Below are 10,258 nucleotides of genomic sequence, written 5' to 3'. Positions count from 1 at the left end.
GTTTCACAAATTGCTCAACTAATCCTAGGTCTAGGCTTATTTAATTAGCTTAATCTAAGACTCATAATACATCAATTAAATCATTTATGGTTTTTAATTTTAATTAGCGTAATTATTTCATTATTTGCATCATAACCTAGCTAGCATAATTTAGACACTTGGTTTAGGGTTTTCACATGCTATGCTTAGAAACCTAGTTTAGGGTTTTTAGTGACATAGATTTAGGACTAGTTAGTAGGGTACATACAAATTTTGGTCAAACAAAAGGAGACCGGCCTTAGTGCCGGGCAGACTGGGTGCTTAACACCTTCCCAGTCTTCACTTGACACTTGTCCAGAATCTTGGTGCAAACTAGCCTTATCCATCAGAGTCATTAGTCTCTCTTCATTGATTGGGGGAGACATTTATGGGTCCTAGACCCTTTCTAGGTGGCGACTCCCTTTTACCCATAACGTGTGTCCCCCCCTTTGGTATTTGATGATCAGGGGATACTATTTCATCTCATTAGGGTCGAACCTTAGCGTGTGTACACGCTACGCGTCATATCGCGATTCGGGCGGAGGTCCATGATACCTACAGTGGCGACTCCACTGGAGAAGTTAGACTCTTGATTGACCATTGTTTGTATAGCTTTGTTTGTACCTTATTGTTTGTATATTGACATGTTATTTTTCACTTTTCATCACTTGCATACACTTCTTACATTAAGCACAACATGCCTTACCCTTATTCACCCCCGTGGTGTAGCTACCAGGGTCCCTCACATATGTTTGGGCCACCCCCAGTTACATCACACCCCTTGATACCGTGCCATTTAGGTCTGGAATACGGAACTTATCGGCAAGGGTGTTACCTTGCGTGCTTGAGGGAGATCACACACATTTAGGTGTGCCCAAAGAGATGCCAATGGTTAACACTCTGAGATCGATCTGCTCGAGCTATTCCCCTATTGGTATAACAAAGGGACCATGTGCCTCTGATTCATTCCGTGTATACGGGTGATAGGTATATCGGTCTTGTCAAGGTAGCCTTGCTGGTCCTAAACCTAGCCAACATGCATCATGTACTTGAACATAGAACCAATGACTAGGATCAACACAACTAATGTAATATTGTTTGCGGTTCATGTTGGAACCCCTTGTAGTCATTTTTTACCCGTCTCAATCTACCATCCACCAACGGAAGGATTGGATTTATCATTAACATTAAAGGTGCTAGTGTTTATAACTACACCAGTTGTTCATTCTTACAACTGCACCGTATGATTGGTACCGTGGTTATATGCTAACACCACCAGTCCGATGTGGTATAGGTCTCAACCTGGTAAAGGTTTCACACATGCTATCTCGATGTTAACGGTGGACCCAAATTCGTCCACCATGGTTTTTGGTGATTGATTTAGTGTAGAATCGCCTATATAAGTGTTCTTACAGGAACCACCCTTGCTTGATCCATCACTTGAGAGCCTCTTCAACTTAGGCACACTTCTTTAAGTATGCCGCTAAGTTGATGCCACTCTCATTTGAGCTAACTCTTGTTTGGTCTAGTCGTCCTTGTTTGCATATGTTTGGCTAGTCTTGTGTTCAAGTAGGAGAGTGTTGTGTATTGCCATCTCACCGTCTATATTTGTCCTTTTTCGGTACCAGTCAGTGCCACCAACATCTTACCCCAATCAGCCTTTCTCGTTCATCCCACTTAGTTGGGATTGTCCTAGCAACCTCTCGGGACCATCATTCAGTGGTTCTCGATGGCAGGCATTCCTCCACAACCACCTTTGGATAAAATGGATGGTCGAATGGCCAGGCTAGAGGAAATGATGGCCAACCTTACGGAGGTGGTACGCACACATATGGTCGCACCAAGGGAAGAGGTTCCAGATCAACAGAGTCGCCCTCAAACTCCTAGGTTTGTTCGCCAACGTCCCTATCCAGCCGAGGATGAGTATGACTTTTATGCCAACACTCCTGCTGCCAGGGCAGTTGAGGATAAAGAGAAAAAGGAATTGAAGGATCAGGTCAACTGTTTGAAGCACATTATAAGGAATATGAAAGGGGCAGAAGACCAAATTTTTTATACTGAGGGGCTATGCTTTTTTCCCCAAGCAATCTTGCCAGAAAGGTTCAAATGGACATGTGACAAGTTCGATGGAACTGGGGATCCCCGTACCCACTTGAAGTCTTTCATTGGACAGTTGAGGATAAAGAGGTTCATAGATGAAATGTTGGGGCAAGCTTTTCAATTCTCTCTAACCGGTGCGGCTCACCATTGGCTTATGTCTTTAGACAAGGCATCCTCTCGCACTTGGGAGAACATTATGAGAGCTTTCACCAAACAGTATGGCTACAATACTGAAGTGGAATTAACAAGAAGAGAATTGGAAACGACAAGACAAATGCCGAATGAAGGGTTCACCGAGTATTTGAGGTGTTTTCGTGACAAAGCATCCATGATGAGGGATCGACCAAGTGAGCAAGATCAGATTGCCATGATCATGAGGTCGGTGTGTGGTCCCTACAAGGATGTGTTGTTTGGCCAGGCAATATTGACATTTGATGGACTCAGAATAGCAGCCCAGCAGGTCGAAGATGCCCTCGCCCAAGAAGAGCTCCCCAAGTACAGCAAACTTGCTAAGGAGGCTAGTAGCAACAAAAAACCTCCTACCCAACAGAGGAATTCGGGGTCTAATGGCACGATGGCGATTCTTCCCACAACGCTGGCCTTGCCTACTCCGGCAACGCCATTTGTGATTGAGCAAGATGCAACCCCGCTCCCCGTCGCCCTCGAAGGCAGTTCACTGACTTGGGGACTTCTTTGAGTTCAGTTTTGAATCGTTTGTTTCAGGCCGGTCTTATAGTCAACCCAGAGCCTAGACCCTTACCTTAGCAGAAACTTGATTGGTTCAATCCAAACCTATTTTGTGACTCCATTCTCAGCAAGGTCATGCAATAGATAGATGTTACAAGTTGCAGGAGGCAATCCAAGATTTGCTTGATGCAAAGAAGTTTGAAATCCGGGTCAAACGACCCAATGTTGCCACAAATCCCCTTCCTCAGCATCGAACAGTTAACGTCTTGCAGGAAGATTTAGGAAATTTTGACCCGACTTCCCTTATCATTTTTCTATCAGTGAAGAGTAACCAAGTAGAGGCAACCAACGTTGGAGATCTTGGCGGATTTACTTTCCCCCTTCTGGCTGATGTTGTCACTTCTAGTTTAAAAGAGCCTGTAGAGTCAGAGTTGAAGGAAGATGAGATCAATGGTCTGTATGATGAATCTGATTTTGAGACTTACACACCAAATCTTGGTTTGGAGCTAAATGCAGTCAAACTTGAAGCCAATGAGGATTATGATATCATTATCCCTGGGGAAGGGTTGCAGGCAAAGCAAAGATTTCCAAAGTCTAACGAAGAGGTAGAGCTCTACATTCGGGGTGAGATAATAGCAGAAACTCGAAGTGGGAAGAACTACAAGGCAGTAGGACTCATAGAACCACCAACAAGGCCAAAAGATCAGGGACTGAACAATAAGTTGATTGAACCAGAGAATCAAGTATTGAGACAGTTGCAGAAGACCCAAGCAAATATATCTATTTGGGGCTTGCTCATGGCCTCTCCTACCCACATGAAAGCAGTGTTGAAATCTCTGGCAAGCATCCAAGTTCCAATTGGGACCAATCCGGCACAACTAGCGAGCCTAGTAGGAGCCGCGTTTGCAGTGAACTCATTGATGTTTGCAGATGCCGATCTCCTTCTTGAAGGTTCGAACCACACAAGGGCTTTACACATAACCATTGATTGCAGAGGATGTCGAATTCCCCAAGTATTGGTAGACAATGGGTCGGCATTGAATGTTTTCCCTCTCAGGACCTTTAAACATTTGGGATTTGATGAAGCCGAGATGAAGCCATCTAGTGAATGTGTTTGAGCTTATGACAATACCAGGAGGAGCATGTTGGGAATTTTCACTATGGTGATAGTAGTTGGACCGGCAGAATTTGAGGTAGACTTCCAAGTTATCGATATTCCTGCGTCTTTCAATATGATTTTAGGCCGCCCATGGTTGCACAAGGCTGGGGCAGTTTCCTCTTCCCTTCATCAAAAGATAAAATATGTGTTCAAAGGGCAGGTGATCACTATCTTGGCAGATCCTGACTTGGTCAGCATGATGGCATCCGTTGATGTGGGGGAAAATAACAATGGTGAGACATCTAAAGTTCGTTTGGGAGGTTTTGAGTTGGGCAGTATCAATGCAACTTTGGGGCCTAGTTCACCGGGAGAGAGATTTGCTTTGATAGAGTTTAACATCACCAACCCGGAGTAACCAACATGCTTCTTAAAATGAAGTATTTTCCAGGCATGGGCCTAGGGGTGCGACAACAGGGTGACCTAGATATTTTATCTCTGAATGTGAACACACAACGCTTTGGCCTTGGTTATGTTATGACAGAGGAGGACCAACAAAAGATAGCAGCCAAGAAGCAAAAATATGATAGAAATTTCGAGAGATATGAAGAGTTGAAATACAAGAATGAGGGGAAGAATTTGATCCATATGCTTAGCAACGGGGAAAGTTCTGAAGGAAGGCAACAGAGGCAGGTTATCAGCAGAACAAGACCGTTAAGGCTGGGCTAGTCAAGGTTTCGAAGTGGAACAACACGGAAGATGGATCTAAGACCGTCAATGTGACTCCCTATTTCAAAACTCCGAATGGTTATTTCGTCAAAGAAGGGCAGGATTTCTTCTATTGCGGATTCCCAGAACCATGGTTAGATGTGTTTTCAGGGGAGAGGCTACCAGGCTTTGAGATCTTCTTTGATTACGCGATTGATTGGGCAGATTTAGAACATTACTCACTGAAGCAGTTTGAACAGGTCCAACAGGGACACACAGAGGAAGACCTAGATGTTAGCGGTCTCTTCGATGAGGAAATTATGATGATTGGTGGGACCAATGAATCTGAGGCACCTTCACCCCACTTGTTGATTCATCGTGCTGAGGGTGTCATTCCTAACTAGAGTTGTTTGGATGAGTTTGTTTACCCTGAGGAGCTGAAATTTGTACCTGAAGAGTCCGTCATGTCTGGGCCTAAGTCCTTTAAGTTTGTAGGCAATCCGCTAGTTGTTTCTCCTTCTGTTTCTCTCCATGTCAGAGAAGGTATTTCCACTTATGCAGTGTCGGTTCCGGTCGGAGCTAAGTCTGTTGTAATTGTTCCAGCTATTAATGAAATGAATTCTTTCAAGTATATTGCTTCTTCCTCTTCCCTATCCCCTCCATCTCCTAATGATGAATGTTGCGATGATCCATCGCCTGAATTTCTCAAATCATTAAAAGCTTTAAAGGAAAAGAAGGCCAAACCAGTCTGTGAGGATTTCAGGTTGATAAATTTGGGGTTAGAACATGATCCCTGTGAGGTTAGACTTGGCATGTCCCTTGATGAGCAAGAGACAACCCAATTAATCGAGTTCTTAAAAGAATTTGAGGAGGTGTTTGCTTGGTCATACGCCAATATGCCCGGTATTGATGCCAGCATAGTTCAACATGATCTCCCTCTTTTCTCTGATGCAAAGCCATTTCAACAAAAGATTCGGCACATGCGTCCGGATTGGGCTTTGATGGTAAAAGAGAAGATTGCCAAGCAACTCAGTGTAGGGTTCATTGAGGTGACAAGGTATACTGAACGGTTAGCAAATGTCGTAGTTGTACCAAAGAAGGATGGTCGGATCAGGGTATGTGTGGATTATAGGGACATTAATAGGGCGAGCCCCAAATATAATTTTCCCTTACCACACATCGATCTTTTAGTGGATAATACTGCGGGGCATGCGCTTCTATCATTCATGGATGGGTTTTCTGGTTACAATCAGATCCAAATAAATCCCAAAGATAAAGACAAGACGTCTTTCACTACGGATTGGGGCACTTATAGATACAGGGTGATGCCTTTTGGTTTGAAGAATGCTGGTGCTACCTACCAAAGGGCCGCCACCACTATCTTGCATGATTTGATACAAAAAGAGGTGGAGGTGTATATAGATGACATGATTGTCAAGTCGATTAATCGAGAAGGGCACTTTAAGGCTTTGAGGGTTTTCTTTGAGAGGATCAAGGAGTTCAAACTGAGACTGAACCCACAAAAATGTGTATTTGGGGTGACAGGTGGTATGCTTTTGGGGTTCATGGTAAGTGAGAGAGGCATTGAGATTGACCCATCCAAAATCAAAGCGATAATAGAAATCTCACCTCCTCAAACGGAGAAGGAAATTCGAGGGTTTTTAGGAAGGATCCAATACATTAGTCGGTTCATTTCTCAACTAACAGCCATATGTGAACCGATCTTCAAATTACTGAAAAAGGATCAACCTAAGAGGTGGAATCCTCAATGCCAATTGGCTTTTGATCGCATCAAGAGCTACCTGGTAAACCCACCAATCCTCATTCCCCCTACTTCAGGAAGGTCATTGTTGTTGTATCTCTCTGTATTAGAAACCTACATGGGATCGATGGTGGCTCAGCATGGTCTAGATGGGCATACAGAGCAAGCAATTTATTACCTTAGTAAGAAGTTCACAGACTATGAGACAACGTACACAACCCTGAATAAGACTTGTGCAGCTTTGGTTGGGGCAACAAGGAGGTTGAGACATTACATGTTGACCTATTTAGTTTTTTTGGTATCCAAAATGGATCCCATCAAGTATCTTTTTGAGAAACCCGCGTTGACGGGCAGATTAACATGTTGGTTATTGCTCTTAGCAGAGTTCAACATTGTGTATGTCACCCAGAAGTCCATCAAGGGTAGTGTCATCGTTGAACACCTATCCGCACATCCAGTTGTTGATACAAGGCCTTTGAATGACATATTTCCAGATGAAGATGTAGTTTCTGTTGAGATTGAAGATGAGGTTGGCATTTGGCAAATGTTCTTTGATGGAGCCGCCAATCACAAAGGATGCGGAGCCGGAGTTCTACTTATAACTCCTGAAGGGTTGAACATGCCCATAGCATATAGGTTGGACTTTGAGTGCACTAACAACGTGGCCGAGTATGAAGCTTGCCTCATGGGATTGAAAGCAGCCATCTCTATTGGGGTCAAAAGATTGGAAGTATATGGAGATTCGTCGATTGTCATATGCCAAGTCCAAGGTAAGTGGAAAACAAAGGAGGAAAAGTTAAAACCATACCAAGGGTGTGTAGAGTCTCTAATGATGCAGTTCATAGAAATTAGTTTTGACTATTTCCAGAGGGACAATAACAGGTTTGCCGATGCTTTGGCTATTCTCACATCGATGGTTGATTTTGGTCCGGGTGAGCAAATATAACCATTCATTATAGATCAGAGAGATCATCCTTCACATCAAGGCTTCGTCAATGCCCTGACAGTAGATGGTAGGCCTTGGTTTGCCCATATTGTGGATTTTATCAGAGAGGGGAAGTACCCTGCAGATGCTACCCAAGGAGATAAAAGGTTCCTGAGGCGTTATGCCACCCAATTCATATTACACGAAGATATTTTATACAAGCAATCTTTTGATGGTGTACAACTGGTGTGCGTGGATGAAGATCAAGCACAGACAATCTTGGAGCAAGTACATCAGGGAATCTATGGCCCTCACATGAATGCCCATATGTTGGCTAAGAAAATTCTCCGCCTAGGGTATTTTTGGAATACATTAGAAGCCGATTGCACAGAATTGGTGAAAAAGTGCCATAAATGTTAGATTTTTGCCAACCTCATCCATGTGCCCCCAACAGAATTGCACACGCTGAGTTCTCCGTGGCCTTTTTCCACTTGGGGTATCGATGTGATCGAGAAAATTAACCCCAAAGCTTTGAACGGGCACGAGTTTGTGTTGGTAGCTATTGATTACTTCACCAAATGGGTAGAGGCTCAGTCATACGTAAAACTCACAGGGGCAAAGGTAGCCAAATTTTTACAAGAACATATCATTTGCCGACATGGGATGCCCCATGAGGTGATTTCTGACCAAGGTCAACATTTTACTGGCAAGACACAGGAGTTGTGTGACCAATTCAGGATTGCAAGGCACAGGTCTTCTCCTTATCGCCCTCAAACTAATGGAGCGGTTGAAGCGGCAAACAAAAACACGAAGGTCATACTCCAGAAGATGGCTGATAGGAACAATGATTGGGCTGACAAATTACCTTATGCCTTATGGGCTTATTGGACTTCTATTAGAACTCCAACTGGGGTAACTCCGTATTCTTTAGTATATGGGATGGAAGCAGTCCTCCCGGTTGAGCTAGAGGTCCCCTCTCTTAGAATCCTCATGGAGAGTCAGATTCCAGAAGCGGATTGGCTCAAGTCAAGGTACGAGGAGTTGAACCTCATTGATGAAAAAAGGATGAAGGCAATGGACAACATGAAGAAATATCAACTGCGAGTTGCAAGGGCTTTCAACAAAAAAGTCCACCCATGTTCCTTGGAAGTTGGAGATTTGGTTTTAAAGGAGTAGAGAGCACCCATTTATGACCCAAGGGGCAAGTTTAGGCCAAACTGGAGTGGCCCTTTTGCGGTGAAGGAAATCCTCCTAGGGAAGGCAATACACCTTGTAGATCTTGATGGTCAAGAACTGCCGTACCTGACCAACTTAGATCAGCTGAAAAAGTATTATGTTTAGCCTCCGCATTAAAAAAAAAAAAAAAAAAAAGGGAATGCAATGAAGGAAAACTACCTTCGAGGCATGAACTACGCTCGACCTGATTCCTAAATTTTTAGGATATGTAGGCAGCTTGAAAGTCAAAATCGAGCTCGATCAATTTTTGCCACACCTTATAGCGGGTTGGACCTAATTTTCCATTTTTAGCTATCCCTTTCCCTATTCAGACAAATGGCTTCTCGCTACTCTTATCATCAGGAGGTGATCGAGTCCGACTAAGAATTCTTTCCACCGTCTCTCAAATTCGGCAGATTCCAAAGAGTTTTCATCTTTAGTCCTTTTTTTCAAAATGGCTATTTTGATTGACGTGATTTCTCCCGTGAACTCGTCATCCTTGCAAATAATTGTCTTGATCTTGATCGAAGACTCCATTTACCGTTCTCTTATTTGACGGTTCCCAAGAGTTTTCAATAGCCCCTCTTTTAGCTTAACTTTTTCTTTAGTCAGCGTGATCCCTCTCGTGAGGTCACTATCCAAAGTAGTATCCTTACTCTACCCGTGGCAGAACCATCGGGTTAGTTTCCTTCAGTATGTGTGTCTTAACATCTGTTTTAGTTTAGGGTTTGGGCGCAAACATGATCGCGGTCATCTGAGAGACCAATCTTACATTTTCTAAATTGGCTCAAAGGGTTCTTAGCTTTTGCAAATGACAAGCGAAAAAAAAAAATCAGTATACTTTTGGTGGATGTGTCATATGATATTTTCCTGTAAGTTGGTCCTTTCCTTAACTTACATTTTATGATGTACCCAAAAAATTCGAGCTGTGTTTTGTTGCTCCCATTATTATCATGGATGTTGCTTTCTGCCGATGGATGGTAGCAATGAGGGACGACGACCCTGAAGTCCTTGAAGAAGTGCACCTTTATGCACTCTTTCAGCTCCAGCGCATCAGTCCATGTCGTGCTTTGATTCATGAGGCATCTCGTTTCTGGATCCGAGAATTTCATGTTTTTCGATTCGGAACTGTGGAAATTTGCCCTACTCTGGAAGAATTTCGAGCTTGTCTTATTAACAATCATCGGGGAGATGTTTTTCGCTCAACACTACAACCCGTTAGCTAGATAGAAATTCGAGAATTTTCGGTTGGAGTGCTAAAGAGGCGAGGCGATTCATGGCAAGTGATCGAATCAATCTTTATGTTGTTATCCAGGAGTTTGCCCTACTTCGATCAAATAATGAAAGCTTTAGGGTGCATCGAAAGAATGCTTTCCTTTTCTGCATGATCGCTCATTATCTGTTGCATTCCCCCAAGTGTGGAGGCTTACCCATTATCATCAACGTCGTTTGGCAGTTGAGACAAGGTTGCGACATTATCCCTACTGTTTTGGCAGAGACTTTGAGACAGGTCATCAAAATTTTTGCACCAGTGACTTTTAATGGGTGCTTCACCCTCCTCCAGGTATGGTTAGTCGAGTGCCTTCAATTGGTTCAACCTTTGGTTACAGCTCATTTGGAACCGTTTCAGTATTTCAAGCGAATTCAGACCTTTAACTACCACGATGCGACAAATTGGCCTGAGCGACTGGGAGCCCTCACGGAGCGAAGCATCAGGTGGGAAGTCCATTGGTGGTCAGTTCGGAAC

Source organism: Macadamia integrifolia, chromosome 13, assembly GCF_013358625.1.
Source record: "Macadamia integrifolia cultivar HAES 741 chromosome 13, SCU_Mint_v3, whole genome shotgun sequence".
NCBI lineage: Eukaryota > Viridiplantae > Streptophyta > Magnoliopsida > Proteales > Proteaceae > Macadamia > Macadamia integrifolia.
The sequence above is the reverse complement of the archived record's forward strand: the minus strand, read 5'-3'. Positions refer to the sequence as shown.